Consider the following 19297-nt stretch of genomic DNA (forward strand, 5'->3'; position numbering starts at 1 on the left):
GCTGAGGCTGGGGCGGGGGGGCGGCCGCCGGGCGCCTCCCGCTCCCCCCGCCCCGAGGTGGGGGTCGCTTCTCAGCCGCCGCGTTGCAGAGCGTTTGAGTGACCTTTCTGAGCGAGCGCCTCCGGGGACCGGTGGGAATGGGCTTTTTGGGGGCGGTTGAGGCTCTGGCTAAGAGGGGAGAGGCCCCAGAACTCCCCGAGTCCTTGCTGGGGCCTCTGAGCTCCTGTGGAGCTGCTGGGTGGCAGAGCGGGGCCTGGGGGCCAGGACCTGGCCAGGAGGCCCAGCCCGGTGCTGCACCGCTTCTCCCCCCATCATCGATCCATAGAATCACATTGGTTGGAAAAGCCCTTTAGGATCGCCAAGTCCAACGGTTATCCCAGCACTGCCAAGGCCACTGCTGCACCATGTCCCTTGGTGTCACATCCACACATCTTTTCTGTTCCTCCACCACCTCCCTGGGCACCTGTGCTTAATGTCATCGTACGTGAACATCGGGTGCATTTTGGACTGGCTTGATCTGAAACCACTTTTGGGTTGGTTTGGCTGTTTTTCAAACCTTTAAGAATCCTTGCAAACTTTTCTGCAAACGGTTGAGCCCAGAGAGAAGTTTTCTGTGGGTGTGTGCGGGTTAAGGTGTGGCCACTGACTTTCACTGGGGTTTTGACACCTCCACGTTGCACAGACTGGGCTACCACTTCACAGTGATCTGCAGATGCTTGAAAACAAGCAGAGGTAGCGCCACTATGGTCTGCTAATAGCATAGCTGTGGAAAACTGGGATTTCAAATCCCAGCGCAGAGGCTTGAGTGTGTTCGCTGTCACGCTGTTACTACAGGGCAGTAAGAAATTTTGGCTCTTGTCCAAAATCCATAACCCGGGTGCTAAGATGCAGGTGGGAGTTCTCAGTTACAGCCAAAAATTGAAAGAAAGATCTCTCCATCTCTCCTGACTACGGACAAGACCTTTAGAAGATGTAACCACAGTGTATTCAACCATTTACAGGAAAATTGATTGTTTTTTCTCCATCATAATGTAGCAAAATGATCCCTGGATCCCTGTTCATCGCAGCAAAGCAGGCAGTTTATTTGTCTGGCTCTTTGCAGCATTCAGTCTGTGTGCCAAAACAGTTCAGATCTGTGTAATTCCAACACATATGTCAGATGGAGAAGATTAACGTTTTCTTGAAAGTGAGATCATGGTCTCCTCCTATGACTTCTCAGCAAAGTCAGTGTGACATTTTGGGCTCCTGCTTTGGAGCATCCAAGCCCCTTGCTGAGCAGGGCTGATGGGACTCCTGTTTGCTTTTACTTAATGCAAAGTAGCTTTCTGTAGCAGCTTCGGAACAGGAGTTTCCTATAGATTTGTAGCACATGCACAAAAGACTCTGATAAAAAAATGGTCTGCATCCTACTCTGTTTATCATGGTTCATAAAGCCCTAAGAAAGACATTCCATCTGAGGGAGCCATGTAAAAAGTCAATCAAAAGGCGGTGAGCTAACCTGGAGGGAGATTCCTGCCTGATGAAGAAAAGTTTGGGCAGGTTTTCTTTCCCAGTGTTTAGGGAGGTGCTGCCTTGTTTGAAAGAAACAAAATTTCCTTCAGTGTTTCCTTTCAAAGAGAACAGAAACAAAAGTGAAAGGAAACCCAGGGCACTACAGAGCGCTCTTGTTATTGTTCACATTTAGGAGCTGGGCTTTATTCTGTGCTTTTTCAGCCTCTTCACAGGTTTTCTCCCAACCTATGACTCAAACTATTTTTGTGGGTTAACGTACCAATTCATGAAACATTTTTTCAAAAGCTATGTACTCAGCTTGTAGATGTCTACCGGGCATGGTCCATGTCCCCCTGACCCATCATTTGAAACCCTTCCTGGATATTCTTTATCTCTCTGATTTAATACTTGTTTAGTTAGTGCCAGTGTTGGTTGTAAGGCAAAATTAATTAAGTTTGTTTTGAAAAGAGCAATGGTGAAAACAAGGAAAAAACTACTCACATCCACCTCTTCCAAAAATGATCAAATCGTGTTTCTTTCCGAAGTTTTCAGATCTTAAAATCTCATTGTACAATGATAAAATGTTTATGGGTTTCCACACTGGCATAGGATACTATGAGAGCCATTGAATAGATTTGAAAATCTTTGCTCCTTTCAATGCTTACTTTTCCGCGGTCAATTTTTGTCTCTACTAAGTGTAAAGTTATACTGAAAATAATTTTTTTCAAAAGACCTGAGTGTGTAAAATTAGTGTTTCCATGAAATTTTGCTGCAGTAAGACTGTGGGGTCGTGACACCAGTGGGAAGGAATGCCGTCAGCGCCCGTTTAAGCAAAACCAAGTTCTGTGCATTTGTGTAGTGCCAGACCGAAGCAGCTCCCCAGCAAAACCCCTGATTCCTCCCAGCTCCTTCATCCTATTAAAGCTTACTCGGTGAACCATTTAATTAGAGATAAACCTTAATCCGTCCTGTGGACTCAGGACCTGTGTTACTTGGCATGTCAAGGAAACACCTGGCAGTGGACCTGTCGTACTTCTCCCCCAGCAGCGTGACTGTTGGGAATCCGTAATGGCTCTGAAAATGTGTAAAAATGAAGGGAATTGCATCTTGAAAAAGTCCTTAGTTCTCATTCCTCACTGACTGCAGCGATGGCAGGGGTGAATATGTTTTCAGAGGAGGCCAGAGGTTCACCCTTGTTTATGCGTGTAGGTCTCCCAGTGGTGCAGATGGCTCTTGCCACCACTGCTGTCGCTCCCTGCCAGCCCTGGCACGCAGCAGGGCTCTGCTCGTTTCCCAAGGCAGAGAAAGCAGAGTTGACTTCCAGGTACATAGCAGTTCTCGACATTGATTTCCCTGCCGAGCAGCAGAGGAGGCTGTGTTTTTCATCACAGGCATCAAAGCGTATCAAAGCACGTAACTGTAGTGCTGTAGTTGCAGAGAGCTAATTCAGCCATTCTGGAGCGGAGAGCAGCCCCATGGCTGTGCCTTCTGGCTGTAGTTTTCCACCTCCTGGGAGCATGGCTCAGATAGATTGAGCATTTTGTCACCCGAGATGGCAACTTGAGTCTTCCTTCACAAGTTAATGCCTAACGGAGGTACCCCATTCCTACCAGAAGACACCTGAATGCTGATGTTGATCTGGGCTTTGCTACTCCAGCTGCTAGTTTCTACCACAAAGCCACTGAATGCTTGGCTGTAGGAGCACACCAAGAGGTTACCATGCCCTCTCTCCTTCCTGAAGGGAAGAGGCAGTGGATGCTCACCTCTGCAGCCTCCCAGTGCACATGCGGGGCACTGGCACGCTCTGCTGCAGGGGCACGGGTCACCAACAGCCTCACCCTGCCGAGCCTCCCGGTTAAGCAGGCACAAAAAGCATGGTTCGTGCCAGCCAGCGCAGGGTTAACCTTGCACAGTGGTCCTTGTTTTTGCACATGGGCCGGACAAATCACATCTTGGCTCTTGCGGTTTGTTCATTCCTTTGTGGTCCATGCGCCAGATTCAGACCTCATGTTTTATTGTCAATTGCAAACCGTTGCAAATTCATGAGTTAATCATGATTTGTGCTGTCATGGGATCAGAATGAGGATCTGTTTATCTTTTTGCCTATGGTGTTACACAAACAACGGCAATAGGTCTAGCTGGCCCAAAATGCACCTATGAATTAACGTATTCAGACCTGCTGCCTCTGTTTCAGTGCCCCAAGCAGTGGCTTTGATAAATAGAGCAGGGAATATATGTGCATGCACACGCCACACTAATTTTCAGTAATGCTGTATCATTAGCACTCTAGATATCACTTTGGATCTCTTCTTTTTAGTTGACAAAATACTTCACTTTGTGCCTGTTAATGTACCATATAGATCTTAATCTTTTTCTTTACTTATGTCAATTACATAGGGGTATTCCCAAAAATATACTGTCACTTGTGAGCACTCGTCATTTTTAAAAGGATTACTACTACTTTAGCTTTTTACAAGAAGGTTGTGCTTAGAAAGCCAGCTCTTGAGTAGGATGGGAGCAGTGGCAGCAGTATTCTCCAATGTATACTCTGTAACCCTTCACAAGGTCATTAACCACAGATTTGAGGTTTGTTGGCAGCATCTCTGGAAACTCAACTCCTGTGCTTTATGCTGTCCTGGGCAACCAACCTGGTTTATGATGTTGCTGTGGCTTCAAAAGGAAAGAGCACCTTCCTGATGCTGAACTTCCCTGGGAGTTTTGGTGAAATTCCAGCCTTAGGCTGCAGTGCCGCCCACGGTGCCTGCTCCTCTGGCGTTCACTGCCTGAGCCAAACACCAGGGATTGTCACCCGGCACATCCCAGCAGGGCACCTAGATGTCACTCAGCAAATCAGTGCAATTCGTTTCACTAGGGGGCCTTGGTCCAAGATTCCTTGTCAAGTTTTTTAATGTAAATGGTTCTTATGTCATTGTTTTCATTATCATTTGTAGTGCCGCAACACAGAATTTCAGTTCCATGGGGAAGTCTCACATTTAAAATTTTCTGTTTGTCTTAGAGTTAAAGATTTTGGATGAAGAAAAGTTTCTAAAAACTTGATTTTGGAATAATTGAAGGGACTTTATCATTAGAATAACATATATCCACTGTAAGGGCTATATAGCTATACATCCCTGTATGTCCCTTGAGAATGCTACAGTAGAAGCAACTCATTTCAGCTGCAGATCCCAAGGCTGGATCTGGCCATGTGGTTATTACCTTATTGCATGACCAGACTTGTGTGAAGCACTAGATGATAGAATCATAGAATAATTTAGGTTGGAAAAGACCTTTAAGATCATCAAGTTCAACCATTAACCCATGACTGCCAAATCCACAGCAAACCGTGTCCCTAAGCACTGCACCTATGCGTTTTCTGGACTCTTCCAGGGACGGTGATTCCACCATGACCCTGGGAAGCCTGTTCCAAGGCTTGACCACCCTTTCAGTGAAGATGATGGTAAGGCCGCCTTGCTAAGGGAGCAAAGGGGGTGTTTACAGCTGCTTTTACATCTTTCTCTGTATTATATTACCAAAGTGATAATGTTGAAACAGGTTCCTTGCAGCCTGAGCTCTGGAGGAAGCTGAGAGGAAACCCATAACACACCTAGCTGCCTCTGCAACAATTCAGAAAGAGGAAGAATTGTCCCTAGCACACAGCAAAGCCTTGAAGCATGAAATTTGATTATCTTTACCATAGGTGAGTGCTTTTAACTGCCACTGAAAGTGGAAGACAAATATTTCTCTGTAAAGTTCTAGATGTATACGCAAATAAATTACTTTTTTGGAGGCTTCTTCACGGTAAAGCATCTGTCACACAGCTCCCTATCTTCATCTGGGCTACAGTTTCTTTCTGGGACAGATCAAAATCAATAATAAGGCTGTAGGTAGAGAAGTGAATGAGAATTCTGCTTCCTCGCTGAGGGAACCTGCTGTTTGCCTCCTCTGTGCTGTCGGCATTGCAGCTGGGGCTCCCGCTCGGATGTGTTCCCCAGCTGGCAACAAAGTCCTGTGGGTGCAGAGGAAATGGGGAGAAGCAGCTGGGGATGATTTGTACTTGTGTGAAACCCCTTCCCTGTTCCCATAAGTAGTAAAATAGGGCATAATGGATTGGACCATATATTTGCACTGTATTCATTGGATGGACTGTTTTCTTTCTTGTGATTGAAAAAACATGGAGTGAAGTTAAATTCTCAGCTCTGTCCAGCAGAATCTGTTTTCCTGCAGCCTGGGTTTGGCTTGGTCTTCAACATACCTAATCCACACTTGGCATACATGGATTTGGGTTTGTATTTATACCAGCTCAGCCATCATGAGGATATACTAATGGAAGTGGGAAATAGGTTTGTTTGTGTTTGCATGTTTTCACCTACGCACCTACAGCAAGAGCATCATGTCATATAAGGTGGTACCCATTGCTGTGTGCATGCTTTCTGGGTTTATTCACTCTGCGTCCTGCTGCTGTGGACGTTTTTAAGACTGCTTGGTGGCTGCTGTGTTCTGAGGAGGGGTTCTGGTAGCAGGTGAAGTGGACACTGCATATACTGGTCTGTACTGGTCTATGCATTAGCCTCAATACAGACACTAGGAAATATTGTGGATTGCTCTGATCTGTGGCATGTGGATCTGGCTCCTGGATGATTGCTGAAGTGCTGCATACTTCAAACTAGACACTGACTATTTTAAGACACAAAGGTTTTTCTACCATTTCTTTTATGCCTATTGAAAGACTTCACGCTGGTAGCTGGAAAGACTCATCTGCTTCGTCTTTCACGCGGTGTGATTAGTATAAAGAGTAGGCAATAACCAGAAGAGAATGTGCCTGACAATATTGTAGCTATTTAGCCCTGAGTGAGGGACATGGGGGACTTTCTGGGAGTGGGGTGTCGTGACTCTCAGGAAACACTTTTAAATCCTTCAGCGTGGTGGTAGCTGCACCATCTCAAATGTTCTTTTCAGATAAACAGCTGTGAATTTAGGGGGGCAGTGAGAGCTCAGGGACCGCTATCCAGGTTAGTTCGGGCTAGACAGGACTGTCCAGGGTGTTAGAGGGAGACTTCAGAGGCTGGTGAGCAGGAAACACAGGGCAGTGGAGGCAATGCATGACCAGCAGGACTTGAATTCCTGGTGCAGATTGCTGGGTTATCAGCTAGTTGAAGCAAAGCTGAAAGGAAACATCAGCCTCAGTGAACACGCCAATATCACGGTGGTAATACAAAACGCACATGCTTTTCAGTTATAGAAAGTATTGCATAAATGTCATGTAACGTTGTAACGGTATCTTGTGTATCTGGGTCTTTGGCAGCCAGTTTGTATTTTCAGCAACACCGACCAGCAAAGAGGCATTTTCCTTCTGTCCTGAAACATGGGTCATTATATGGTAGGGAGGAGAAGTTCCCCACACCTCCTGGCAAAGGCAGTAGTACAACAGCTCTGTGGCCAGATTGCCGCAGGGACGGAGTCTGAATTCATCTGGTGTTGTTTACAGGTGGCATATTTTTGCCAGGTGCAAGATGTTTTCATGGGTTTGTACGGCACTGAAAGTCAGTAAACAGAAAGGGCTTGAGGAATAGAAAGCAAAGCCGTCTCCTGGGTCAATATGCGTTTTAGTTTCATCATTCCTACTCCAAAGTTGTGTAATATTTAACTGAAAAAACATTTATAACAATATTTAACTAAACTGCAGTGTACTTCACTGAGCTGCAGTATATTTACTCTTAGGGCTAAGTTTTTCACTTTTCCTCACTCAAATTTTTCAAGTTAAACTCAAGCTGACATCGATTTGCAAAACAAGAACTTGAGTGTCTGGGAATAAGAAACGTATAACAAACATTTCCCCAGACTCTTCAGAGCAGGATTTCCTTATTTACTTGGGAAGGAAGCTGGGAAAGATTCCTGACAATAAATAGCTAATGTAAAAAAATCTTAAAGGGGAGAATATAGTATTTTTTAAAAATCTCCGTGGTTTAGAGCTGTGGCAATGATGGCGATTGCTATACGCAACCCAGTACCTCGTTCTGGGCAACCCACAGCACTTGTTTTTTCGCATTAAATTTTAGCTAGCACCAAGCTGTGGGTTAATACAGGAGTAGTCCACCAAGCAAGCCCTGGAGACTTTTTAATATCTTAGCAAACAAAACATTCCCAACTTGTGTATTCAACTTTGTTCAGTCATCACTCTTGTTTGCCTGAGCACCACAACAATATCAGCAGATTATCTACTACTCTGGTCATACAGAGTTGTTAAGTAATGTATTAACTAGAAGGTTTATTCAGGTAATGCAAATAAAGTCCGTCTGAAAACAAAATGCAAGATGTCAACATTTAGGAGGAAAGAGCTTTAGAGAGGTGCTTTGAGTCTTATCAAAGTCTCATCCTTCTTTATCCCAGGTATTTCCTCAGACCCGAGTGCACAGGATTCAGGATTCTCTATAATTTCAGATGGCGCTTTCAAGTGATTTTTTGGGGTTGTTGGGTCTTTCTACAGGCAGAAATACAAGCTCCTCAGAAACTGCCCCCACCTTAGCGTAGGCACGATTTCTGACCCAGGGAGATGGAGAGATGACCAGGTCATTCAACAGGAGGGAGCAGCTGTGAGAGCTCACACCACACGTAGGGTGTGTGCAAGACGCCTACGGTGGGTAGGGTCTGGAGGCTTTGCAAATCCCTGCTGCCCCCACATCTGCAGAGGAGGCAAGCAAGCCGTGGAACCCCCCGGACCCTCGTGCACTTGCTTCTTTCACCAAGGTTTCCTTGATAGCCGAGGCAGTGGCAGTGCCTGTGCCCGGCCAGTCCTTGCCTTGCTGTGCTGGAGTTGGCCAGGGCAACGGTCAGTGGGGCCACCATGCAAAGACAGGTCACAGAAGGTGTTAAAAAAACACTTTTATTAAAAAAGTTTGTGTTCTGGGAGCAGTTTCACAGCAGGGACACCAAAATATTGTAGGGGCACAGCTGAAAGCATGACAAACTGTGTAAGGGCAGCAAAGGATGGGAGGAAACACTTCAAACAGTTTTCCTGCCAAAGAAAACATCCATATGATGACATCATGTTGATGTAGCTGACCTTTTCTAACGCCTAGCTCCTAGAGTTCATAAAGGTTCTCAGATGTCATAAGCAAAAGAAAAAAAACATTTTTTTCAGATTTTACAGTGAAGGAGGAAAGATTGGAAATGCAGCAAAGGCACATCCTGGGGGTTCAAACATAAACACAGATATTAAAGGAATCCAGACTTGCCTGTAAAATGTTTCGCAATAGTAAAACCATTTCAAAACTTTTCACTGATGAGTGTTGAAAACTTGTGTTGGCAGAATCAGTGCATGAGATCGCCATGGAGAAGGCTGTGGAGGATGTTTGTGTCCTTAGTAAAGATATATGGACATGCATAGACAGATACGGAGAAGCACAGCTTGAAGTCTACGTTGCGTGTCAGTGCTACCAGGCTGGGTAAAAGGTTGTGCTTCTTCAGTCTCCTGGATAATTCTGGATTGTGAGTGTATACCGCAGTGTTAAGGATTTGTGGGGTTTGGGATAAGCAAAAATTGGAAATGTTGCAACAGAATGTTTAGGTGGAAAGATTAAATATGGAAGTAATTTCTTTATAACTAGGGAGAATTATCACCAAAAGGCACTTGAAAAATAATTGATGACTGCAATCAGCCAGTGAAATAGTTCTTCAGCACAGTTAGATTGTACAACTACCTCCATGACTGACTGAATTAAAACAACCACCTAGGGGCTTGCCTTGGCTTAAAATAATATGTTCCTTTCTATTACTTTTGGAGGCAGGTGAACTTGATTTCCCTGGCTTCTGCAAGTCTACAGTCCAGTAATATGTTTGGGACAATTAGCTCCTTAATCACCTAGAGGAGAAGCATCACAGCGCACCTCCCAGCAGGGAGCCATCCCCAGCACAGAGTATTCTGGCAGCAGACAGTGGCACTGAAACGGAGCAGCCGCATGCAAAAGGGAGTGACTCGAGGGCTTAATTTTAAGAAGTGGACCTTAATGTTGCAGATGCAATTTCGTGAAAGAAAACCACCAGGAGACGGTGATATGGCATCACAGAAATAACTGCTCCCTCTCAACCAGCTGCTGTTGGCATCAGTGGCAGGGGCGGGATGCGGTAATTGGATAGGATATGATAGCCATCCATACAGGCAAAGCACAAATGGTGAATGATGCTTATGAGACACGCAGCGCGGTGTTAGATGTGCTCACCCCTTCTCAGAGAAAATAAACTCTGCTTCTGGCTCATTCCCTTTTTGATTGTGAACCCATAATTTTGCTGTTTGCCTTGGATCAACTCTGGCACTCATCAGAGCCAGCACAGCTCATTAATCCAGCAAAGAGCCAGATAGCTTTCCTCTGGGCCTGGCTCAGTGAAGAGCCCAGCGAGCCCAGGGCAGTACGAGGAGAGGTGGGAGCCAGTGCCAGGGCGAGGAGGACCCTGCCCTGGCCATGCGGAGGGCTCAGGTGCCCACCCAGGTCAGCCTGAGCTACTCCAGCATCTCGCTTTAGTGCAGAGGTCGAATCTCCTCTCCAGGCCCTGGTTTCTCTTCAGCGGTTTCACATTTGCGAAAAAAAAGAAGAGCCAGTGAATGGCTTTCCAGTCACCCCGTCACACATTTTTATAGAGTATTTTCAGGCTACTGAAACTCACCTGTCCAACAGATCAGCGGGAAAGATCTGCCTGATGCTTACTTGTTATGAAACGCTCATTTCTGGAAAGAACCGGCGTTTATGAGAAACACAATGCTTATTTCCTGCAGAGACTGGGTTTTGTTTTGCTTTCATTTTCTTTGTTAGCAGCAGTTTCATGTTTAGAGGTGGTTCTCCATGAAGGAAGCTGAGGTGCCTCTCAGGCAAGGGGACACCTGAGGTGCCTCCCAGGCAAGGGGACACCGTGCCAGTGCCATCGTGCCATCTGGGAGGTCTTGTCTAGGGCCAAGCGAGGGGTCGGTCAGGCACAGCCTGGGAGGCATCACCAACAGCTGCTCCGAGGTGGTGCTTTGACCTTCCCGACGGCAATAGCGGTTTACAGCTCTCAGCCACTTTCCGATCGGGTTTGAAAGAAATGTTCGGTTCCCCAGTCTGGTTTACGGTGTGGTTACATGGAGTTTTGTGGTTATATTTAAGGGGCACGGGAGCATGAGAAGCCTTCATCCCAGCCTGCGGCCTGAGCTCCCCTGTAATGAAAGGACAGGCTGGGGCGATGGGGCAGTCACTCACACGCCTCCTTCCACGACAGCTTTACAAACCAGTTTTAAACTACACCGACCTTACTCCCTGCCAGTGCCCAGCTGTGTAAAGGGCATTTGCCTTATTCAGGGAAATACAGATCCTTCTTTCCTGTAACATTATTTAGAGAGAGGGGTGGGAAGTGGAGCTGGGGAAGCACACCTCTCGGCTTTGTGGTGGATATGCTGAGATAGATGCCAATTTTCAGTAGATCTTTTGAGACTACAGCTTAGCTCTTAAAGTAGGAAGCACGGGACCTTTGAACTCACTGTTATCAACTGGAACAGAACGGGGTGTGAAGTTGCAATCTTAATTTGAGCAGTGAGACTACTGTAGTGCCCACCAGGTTTGACAATGCTACTGTTCTGCTGTTTGCTGATGGATACACAGATTTTATTTAAATTACAGGATTGCAGAAGACCATGAGTTGCTGCCACTAATCTAGACAGAAGGGTTATCAGGGTTGCACCATCAGGATTGCCCAAGAGATGTTGCATGCCAGAGATGTTGGGAGTGGACATCCAAAAAGTGCTCAGCTCTGTACAATACGGTATTTCCTTTTCTTCAATGTGTTTTCTTAAGATACATTTACCACCGCTGCCTCTCTGTCACAGGGAAGAGGTGCTGTTTCTAATTTTGTATCAGTTAAAACTGATAAATTGTCCACAACCAATGGATGCTTGTTTAGAGAGCCTTTTTTTTTTTTGCAGCTGGCCTGTGGAACCTATTATTAAACAGCAAATTCCTCATCTTTACAAGACATTCATAGGGTGGAAGTTAGAAATATTTTATAAGTATTCCATACATAGCCTGGTTTTTTTTTTGGTCATACCCTCTTTCTTTGCTCAGAAATTTTTTACAGGGTCACTTGGAGATGTAACCGAAGAAGCGCAGCAGCCCTCCCCTCCCCAGCCTGCCATGCCTCCAGCAATCTCAGATTTGCCACCTATGTCCACATTCAGAGGGAATCAAATTCTTTGAGAAAGAATTACACGCATTCCTGAAAACTGATGTGTACAGGTATGGTGAATAAGACAGATCCGGAAAGTGTCTGACTGCGTATGTGCCTATTGCATGAGCATGTGTATATTGTATAAGTGCTTATATTTTTAGCCTGAAAATTATAAACAGAAAAACGATGTTTCCAGTAGCAATCCGTTTGCTTTCTTGAGCTTGTCTTGCATTGTGACAAGGCTATGTAGATCTTTATTCTACAGGGAGCACAATAGCTGGATGGGGATAGCAGAGATTGCAGATAATAGGCTTGCAAATCATTAGCAGGACAATGCAGTAAAGCACTTTGAAGTTTCCCACAAAGAATTCAACATCCCTGAGTTAACCAAGGTATGTAAACATGCAGGGAGAGAAGGGCAAGGGCTGGGGTCTCAGCCTGGAGGGGGGCTAGAGCAGCAGGAGATGGAAGCTGGCAGGAAGGAAAGTTTTGGTAAGAAGGAAAGCAGATGTGAGCACATTGTTTGCAAAAACTCCCTTTCCAAGCCCTGCTTCCTGCCTGCAGACGAGGCACCCTGTTGTTTTGAAAGAACTAAGTCCCATTATTTATAGGGCTGCAGCTCCTGAGGTGGGTTTTGTTGCTTCATCTGATTAAGCACAAAGAGCTTTATTAGATTAAGAGCCTCTTCTCCCCACCAAAGGAGTACCTGCTTTCCTGCCTCCCCTGCGTGCTGTGTAGGAACAGGTTCCTATTTACCAGGACCACTGTAGATGCGAGCCCAGACTCAAGTCCCATTGTAGCAATGCTCCATCTCTACTAAACACGTCCCTGGTGCCTGTCTCCGATTCCCATCGTCGCAAGCAGCACTGCAGAAAGAACCAGAGCAACACCAGAGTTGCGGGAATCGGGTAGATTCTGTTGCCTTTGGGAACTTTAAGCCTGAATCTGTCACCAGGCAAAAAGGGCTGGGAGAATTTGGTGCAATCACTCAGCAAGCACCTTTGGTTTTTAAGTTTCTTTGTGTTAAAGGTAAATCGGTTTTCTTCAACACAGAATCTTTGTGAAGGTCAGAGGTAGTGAATTCACAGAGGCATCATTGCCCAACGCAGAAAAGAACTGTTGCACACCAGAACAGGTTTAATGGCCCCTTCCCTTCTTTTGTAAGTCTCTGCTTCAACCAGAGAGAGGCAACACTGCCAGCCAGCTGACTGCCAGGGGCTCCAGGTTATGGCTTTAAAATGCAATACAGGAAATCTCCCAAATTTTGTAAATCTTCCTGAGGCAAGATTTGTAGGAAAAAGCAGTAACTTCTTCTTCATTTGCACTTTGTAAATCAAAACAAGGGCCTGAAGGGTAAATTGCATTCCTCATTCGTTACCCTGGTGTGCTGTCTGTCTGACTCGGGCTGTGTCTGATGCTCACGGCCATGTCACTGTTTTGAATCCAGAGACTTGTACACGAGCAAAGCGGTTCGATGATGCTCTACATGAAGGCATGACTTACAAGTGTACGGCGAGTAGTAGTTGTGTCTTCAGCCTGACATTTAAGCTGCTGGTGCTCGCCTGCATCCCGCTAGAAAGGAGTTTGTGAATTATCGGTGCTGTTCACGCCCTCCTTAGAGCCAGTCCAGGTGTAATGTGTTACATGAGGTGAGCCTCCAGACTTCCAACAGCTCTTGTCACTGCTCATGACTGAGTGCATGGAGAGAGAAAAAAATGCCTCCGACCTTACGATTCCCTGGCTAGATCTGGCTGCAGGCTGGATGGCTGCATCCTCCCTGGAGCAACAGGCTGCCAGGTCTCCAAAGGTCTGAAAGAGGACATCTGGTGTTCCCTTCCCTTGCTTTTGCGTTTCTCTCAGCACTGATCTTCTTATTACAGTTTTTAGGGCTGGAAACTTGCTTTTGTTTTCTTTAACAAGTATATGTTTATTATCGATGCTTGATTATTCACCTCTTTCTGGGAGGTGGTATCGCTGTAGCCAGTCAGCTGCATCAAACTGATGGAGATGGGTGGTCCAGCGAGAGACCTGCCAGCCCGGAGCTCCTAAGAGCTATGATGGGCTCTTTGTCTGATTACTCCTCTGGCTTTTGCCAAATTATTCAGCTTTCCTACCACAATGTGGCCCTGTCTTCAAGGGAACCATGAGGTGAAAGAAATCTCAGCACCCATCTCCCCCCACAGGCAAATTATGAAGCATTCATGTTTAAAGAGCACTTTGTGAAAAATGACTTTTAAGACTCAATCGTTGATGCCTTGACAAACCTCTGCTTTTTTTTGCACAGGCAAGGAATGTCGTAAGAAACAGGTTATTTAAAAACTTCACTAATTCCATAATCCTTGCATGTGGTGCTGTTCCAGACTTGAAACCTCTGTCTGCATAGATATAGAGGTATATGAATGAATGCATACTGCTGTCTAAATACACAAATATTTGAATGCCTGCACACAGCCTGTGTAATTCCTACCAGGGAACAGTAATCCTGATTTGGCGCATTTAGCACAGTTTTGTTTATTGTGCTTTAAATGCTCTGCATGGCATTCATCCCGAGGTGGAGTACGACTGTAGTTGAACCAGTTATCTGTTTTGCATACAAGACACCTAGTATTGAATTTACTTAACACAGAGAATATATATTTCAAGCAAATGCAGTTCAGTATTTGGTAAGTATGTAGCTCTTCAAAAGACTCATCAAGTTACTTTGCCATTTCTGACAGTCTGGAGCAGAGGCTTGATGTATGTTTAATGTGTATTTACACTGTCCTGTAGACTTTGCAGTTCTTGCAAAATCTATTGTATTCACGTCTGTCTTTTTCTCAGGTTCATGTAGGTAGCAAGCATAATGTCCAACCTGGCTTCCAGAGTTTCTTACCTAATTTCTGCTCTTTGTGTTTCCGCTGTTACAGCAGAGTCCAAAAGTCTTGTAAAGGTAAGAGAAAGTGAGCAGGTATGTGTTGGATGATCCTCTGAACAGAAATGTCAGGTGTAGGAAGCACCTGCCTTAGCACCTATACCTTAGCATCTATGAAGGCCTTAGGTTGTGTTCATCTTAAGACACTATTAATTAATCTATCAGTATCAGGGCTGCCAAGTCTGTATAGTTGCAGAAGGATCCGTGCTTTATTCTGGCACAGGCAGCATCAGCAAAAAGGACAGGTGGTGGTCAGCATCACGCCTCACTTGTTTGTCTGCACAAAGACAAAGCTGAATGCTTCCAGAGATGGAACTTATGTGCCCCCAAGGAGTATTTTTAAGGTATGTGTTACCTATTTGTGAAACCCAGTTTTCAAAAGGCAAAATATATATTTCTGAAGCACTTCCTCCTAGACATGGTAATTTAAGATTCCTGTGACTCAGTTCAGAGTTGTGAGTGCGCTGAGCAGAGGGAACACAGCTTGATGCTGGGGCCGTGCCGTTGGCAGCTGAAATAATCTAGTCATGACTTGCAAGCTAAGTGTTGTGAAATCACTGACACTGGATAAACATGGAACATCTGGCTTTCATTCCTTGCAACACCACCTTTTTGACTGTAAAGAGGTGCTCACAATAACGCTGATCTGAACTGAAGGTTGTGAAGTATATGTACAAGGGCGTGAAGATGCTTACAGAGCTCTCTGCACTTGAGACGTCAGCCGGTAAAAGGGCCGAGACCGAGCCACGCAGGCGATCCCTGCAGAAATCACACAATAGGCACAGAGGCACGATTTGTGCTGGGAGATGCACCCAGCTATTGGGATTATCGTCAAGCCGGGGAGAAATGTCACACTCTTCAGGAGCTGGTCTTCAGTAATACGATGAGGGATCTATTGGAACAAGCACTGAGATCTTAGGGTGCAACCTGACGTTAAAGCAAAGTCAAACTGATGGTTTGTCGATGCTGAAAAGGGACTGTCCTGTTCCTCCGCTGCTTGCTCCCACCCTTTCCCCTGAGCCAGCACTCACCTGCCCTTGCCCTGGGCCAGCCCACAGAGCAGAAATGGAATCAAAAACTCCACGTACACAGCAAATAAATTATTTTGGAAGATTGCTCCCTGACTGGAGTTTTCCCAAATGTTTTGTTTTTACAGCTGATGATATTTGGGTTTGAAATATGTGCGAGTGTCTTTGGGACCACGCGTTGGACGTGGTCCTGCCCTCATTCCAGTCCATAGCAAAAGCCACATGAACTGCAGCAGGAACAGGCTTGTTTTGTGGCTTACAGCCTGGAAATACTGTACTCAGTGCAGTGCGGCTTTCCAAAACTGGATGTGATTGACAGCATCATTGTAGTGTTTTGTTAGGTTAGATGGCCAAATAATCTGTGGAGAAGCCAGATAAAGGCATGTTTTCTTTATAGTTAGTAAAAATTATCAAAAAAACCTGGTGAAGAGCTGCCAGATTTTTGGATCTTGGAACACAATGCATATGCAGTAGAGTCAAGAGTCTACTGGCATAAAGGGGCGAAACTCTCTCAGATTTAATGGAAATATTTCAGATAACGCTAGCAGGGAATTTGCCCAGCTGTGTTTCAGCTGCTGCTGTGCAAAGCTCTAGAGAATCAGGCTTTCTGCAAAGAAACTGTCTAAGCTCTGCAGTGTCAATAAGTAGGAATACCTATTTATTCTGTCTCCCAATGAGAAGTGCATAGGACTCAGATGAGCAAATTACTGTGCTTAATGAATTTTAGCAGTTTTGAAGTTGTTTACTCTGGCTGGACTTGTCGATCAAAGAGGAGAAAACCCACCTTGGCTTAAAACTCAAGGAAAAGTACTTATCTTTTTACTTATTTCACCTTGCAACTCTGATGGACTTAAACCCAAAGCTCTGGTAATGTATTTATGTATTTTTCTGAGCCCATAGAGATAATCTTAGCCCTAGAGGACTTACAGTCAAAATGGGTACCTTGCAGTCCCTTGTGTACGTACAAACAACTGAGTAACGCCAACTGAAATAGCATGACAGTTCAGCTCTGCAAGTGCTTGCAGGGCCGATGTCTTAAAAAAACCCATCTGTTGCTGCGGTCAGGTTTGTAGGAAGGTCCTTCTGTTTCAAAAGGTTTTAGTAACTGCACTTGTAATCACAGAAGAAATCTTTTACTAACGCATCTTCAGACAAATGTAGGGAATGGAGAAGTGCAAGCACCACTCGATGTGATCCTGTTCCTCCTGGATCAGCCTGCTGCCAAGCTTTCTCACACGTGCGTGAAATGTTAATGTGGAAGGGGGATACCGTGGCTTCCATCCCTCCTGACATTTTCAATGCATTTCCCAAGGCCTGTTTTTGCATCCTGCAGTGTAAGATTAGTTTTGGCAAAATCTTGAGTGAATTAAACTGCAACACAGTGATCTCCTTGCTCAACTCATATTTGCTGTCTGCCTGATTTATGTTGAGAAGGGGCACTTGGGCATGCCAATTATCCTGTCTTTTATTTGCCTTGTGCATTGGGCCTTTGGCTACTAGAATTAAACTGGAAAATGCAATTAAAAGCATTAGCTGTAGTAAACATACCACAAAATATCATTATACGCTTGACAATGTTCTCTTTCATATTGTTAATCTCTGCAGATCTACCTGTGCTACTAGATTTCATAAACAGGTTTTATTTCTCTCAGAAGACTACGTTAAATGGAATGAGCAAGTTGCATGCCTGTTTGTCTAAGGAAAGAAAAGGAAGATGTCATCCTACTGGAAAACCTCAGCTGACTCGTCTTGGTGAGTACAGTCTGAACTTGAACTTGAATTAAGCAAATATCATTCAAGCTTCAAAATGCTTGCAGACACCTACACAATGTAATTAGGTAACGTCTTCAGATAAACAAGCGGTTGGCTTGGTGCACCATGGAAATTATTGCGTATAAACAAAATTGTCTTCAACTGTGATGAAAAGTGCAGAGAAGAAGCTCAGGTGATGGTGATGGGAGCAGATCCCTCCTACTTACACACCTCAGCAGGGAGCACGGGCTTGTGAGCCGCGGTGACGATAGCCTCCAAGGAGCAACCTCAGGTAAGGGGACTGCAAATGTGTCTCACTATTCATTCCCAAATTAAAATAAATGGTCAAGGAAAAGCAAACTTCTTACACAGAATGTAGTTACAGTAAGTTGGAAAGCCGGGAAATGCAGCGTTGTGGAACGCAGCCCTCAGATTCCTGTGGTTACTTCCCTGTGAAAATAGTCTGGAAACAAAAAAGATGAAAAAGCCTGAAATGGTATTAACCACGTAAACTCAGGCTGCTTGCCTTATCAGTGAGTCTGAGAACCCGGGAATGCCTAATGCTAGGGCTTCTAAACCCACTGAGCTTTATGCCCTTCTTTATGGTGAGAATGTATACTAGAGTCATATGAATTGCTCACAAAACTGTTTAAAAATACATCTCCTAACCAAGAAGGTGTTTCCGTAGAAAACAAATGTCTAAAGCATGAAGAGGTACATGCAGGAGAAATAAAAGGATAAGAAAGAAAGATGAATCCGGAGCAGTCAAGCTCTGTGGTGACGTGTCTGCCTCTGCAGTTAGGTGATGAAAGCCAGATAGGCTGACACCTCTGCGGATCAGGCTGGGAAAAGGTGACTTTTTAATTGTCCAGAGCCTGCATGTCCAGCTCTGCACGCTGTGCTGCATGCAAACCTGGGAAATACCTGATGCATTAAATCCCAACGATAATTGGCAAATTACTGGTGCAAGGTGCAGGAATGGCAGTGTCAGGAGTGGTGGCAGCTCTGACTGTGCATGGTTTGATTGCAACATTTTATCCCTTCTTGTTAGTCCTGATAAGGGTTGTAAAAGAATATACAAAAGCAAGGCAATTGCCCAGTTGGACTCATTTTGCTTAATGATTATTGCTCAAGACAGATCAGAGAGAAAGCATAAATGAAACTTTGTATTCTCAGGGCAAACGGAACTTCAGGTACATAGGACACTTGAAAACGTGTAAAAGCACTCTTCTGCTCAATTGCAAGGCGTTTGGTTTGGGCTTGTGAAATCTGGCTCTCTCTAGCAAGGTTTTGCTAAAGAGCAAAACTATCCTGACTTGCACGAGTTCCTAGCATTTCCCAAGATTTCTTTTTAATGGCTTTGCAAGGGCGATGCTGCTCTCACCAGAGAGTTGGCAGCAGTTCCAGAAGGGCAGGGAGGCAGAAAACAGGCGGGCCTTTTGGCCAGCCTCCTTCCTTATTAGTTACGAGCAACAGGCTCGTTTAATATTTGAAACTCTCTTCACTGAAACCACATTGGCTCCTTTATTTTTTTTTTATTTTTTTTTTAGCATTTCAGGGAAAGGGAAGCGAGCTGAGGGGCGGAGCAGGTAAAGAGGACAGCAGTCCCATGTAATCCTTTCCTTGGCTGAGAGTTTATTGATGCTGTGGAAAGCACCGAGTCTGACAGTTTTGACCTGAGCTACCTGTGCTGCAGTGTGTCTGTTCAAGACATGCAGTAATAAACGTGCATGCCCTGTTTGTTTGTTCCAGCTGCTGCTCCCCTCCCTCTGGTGTCCGAGGCTCCTTCACCAGCACGTTAGATGAAGCAACAATAAATGCATGGGCAAAAGTTTTATAATCTGTGTGAGTTGTAACCCTGTTGGAACCTCACTGTGACAAAGCTCAAGAGGTGGTAGGTGCTCAGAGACCCTTACGGCGGGGGCAG

At 45.2% G+C, this 19297-nt stretch overlaps 1 long non-coding RNA gene across 2 annotated transcripts in view; it reads left to right on the forward strand.

Moving 5' to 3' along the window:
- LOC308072527 overlaps nucleotides 1-19297 on the forward strand; it is a 27397-nt gene continuing 8100 nt past the window's right edge. Inside the window, exons 1-2 of one of the 2 annotated variants that reach the window (XR_013931690.1) lie at nucleotides 1-4948; nucleotides 5044-17662. This is a non-coding gene — a long non-coding RNA (uncharacterized lncRNA). Of the gene's footprint in view, nucleotides 17663-19297 lie in introns of both variants that reach the window. The other variant, XR_013931689.1, reaches the window with a different exon arrangement.

Source organism: Falco punctatus (assembly GCF_963210335.1).
Source record: "Falco punctatus genome assembly, chromosome: 13".
NCBI classification, from domain to species: Eukaryota; Metazoa; Chordata; class Aves; order Falconiformes; family Falconidae; genus Falco; species Falco punctatus.